Source organism: Rutidosis leptorrhynchoides, chromosome 4 (genome assembly GCF_046630445.1).
Source record: "Rutidosis leptorrhynchoides isolate AG116_Rl617_1_P2 chromosome 4, CSIRO_AGI_Rlap_v1, whole genome shotgun sequence".
In the NCBI taxonomy this organism is placed as follows: Eukaryota; Viridiplantae; Streptophyta; class Magnoliopsida; order Asterales; family Asteraceae; genus Rutidosis; species Rutidosis leptorrhynchoides.
The window spans coordinates 539,094,206-539,096,469 of record NC_092336.1 but is presented as its reverse complement, the minus strand read 5'-3'; positions in this window follow the sequence as shown (position 1 = coordinate 539,096,469).

The following is a 2,264-nucleotide window of genomic DNA, read 5'->3' as shown; positions in this document are numbered from 1 at the left end:
AGGACATGCGATCAACCTCGAATTTCCATACAATTTGTCTAAAACAATTTCTTAAACAATGTGCTAAGGATAGCACAAGAGACAAAAACATCGAAAGTAATGAATAGGAGTAACGATGACATAAAAATGTCTTCGAAGTACCAAGAATCTCTAAAAGTCAAGAATGACGTTTTTCGGTTCAAAAACCAAAGCACATAGGCACGTAATATAACAAGAATGTTATATACCTAAACATAATAGCTGTCATTGAAATGCCGAGCATTTAGAAGTCAAGAATGACATCTCGTGTAAAATAATTCAAACGTTATATACATAACCATAATAGATGACATAGAAATGTCGAGAATTTCAGAAGTCAAGAATGACATCCCTCGGTTTCACTTTCTGAGGTGTTCTAATAATGATAAACTCGCATGAGTTGGAGAATACGTTTAAATTAGAATGGGAGTTCCTCCCGGATTCGGAACATAACCAGATGTATGTATGATAACAATATACATACTAATATGATACAAATAATCACATATAATAATATATTATAGGCCGGGCTGTAGACTAGACTCACTAATGCACCCTATTGACTCGGGTAACGACATCAATGCAGCCTAATTCCCTACAACCAACGCTCTGATACCAACTTTAACGATCTGTCAAAGTACACTTGACGACCATCGTTATCTTGGTCCCACAGCTTGATCACAACTCTATATGAATTTAATAAATAACCTTGCATTTTTTATTTAAAAATGATTTCCTATAAAGGAAACCTACCAAAATATGTAAGTTTAGAAAAACCATACATTATTACTTAACCAAAAGTTGACCAAAACAAAGTCAACAACATCTACTATTAAATGTATCAAAATAGAATGCAAGTTAATGTTTAACAAAAGCTGCCATCATAAATATGCAGACTCTCTAAGCACAGCGGAAGCAATCAATCATGAACCTGAGAATAAAACATGCGAGTAACTGTCAACAAAAATGTTGAGTGAATTATAGGTTTAATATTGCAAACAATATTTAATTTGAACCATAAAAATTTATGTTTGAAAACATAAAAACTCCCTTTTGGACCACAAAATTATATGCTAGAAAACATATAAAAACATTATTCCATTTACCGTGAGCCACCTGGTAACCACTTAACCATTTATTTACCCTTGCCAAACACAATAAAAAAAAATACACCGAACAAGTGTATCTACAACAAATTACGAAGTACTAAACATTCCAATTATAAATTGCTAGCGCGACTAGCTCGAAATGGGGTTGTCAAACCCGATAGATCTATCCATAGGATTCGCGTTCACCAGTAGAAACCAGTGATTACAGATACCAGACTAGGGAATATTTTTGTTCAACTCACAATGAATAATTTAAACCAACTTCCACATGTGTCCAAAATATAAAATAAATTGCATGTATTCTCATCCCAAAAGATTTAAAATAGAAAAATGGGACTATAACTCACCTTAAATAGCAAACGAAGTAACCACACAAATATACGAACAGCAAATGAAGTAAAATGATCAGGAATGATCACAACGCCGACCTATAAATAAAGCAGGTCGATATAAATAACTAACTTAGGTCAAGTTTTAGTATGATAGCTATTGTACATGTTGCAAGTAGTCATAGAACAATACTCAATATGCCTTGGTTTGATTGGAACAGCTTACGGACACACACTTTCTATTTTTAGAAAGTTTCTATTTTTAGCAGGTTTCCATATTTGGAAAGTTTCTATTTTTGGAAAGTTTCTATTTTTGGAAATTTTCTATTTTTGGAAAGTTTCTATTTTTGAAAAGTTTCTATTTTTGGAAAGTTTCCAAATTTAGAAAGTTGCTATTTTAGGAAAGTTTATAAGTTAGGAAGGTTTCCTTAATTAGAAAGTCAACAAAAGTCAACTGAAAGTCAAAGTCAACCGAAAGTCAACTCAAAAGTCAACCTTGGTCAAACCTAGTCAACGTAAATTTTAAAAGTGTAAGTTGTAATAATAATATAAGTTATAACGTTTATTAAAGTTAAATATGTCTAATTATGTCATAACATAAGTATAATTAAATTAAAATGAATTATTAAAGTTAATATAAGTTTAAATGATATAATTAATATAACATAAATATTTAATTAATTAATTAAATATTAGTCATAATGTAAATATTATTAATTAATAATAATTTTTAAATCATATCATAAGTATTATTAATTAATAATGAATTATTAATCATATCATAAGTTTCTAATTATGATTATTAAAT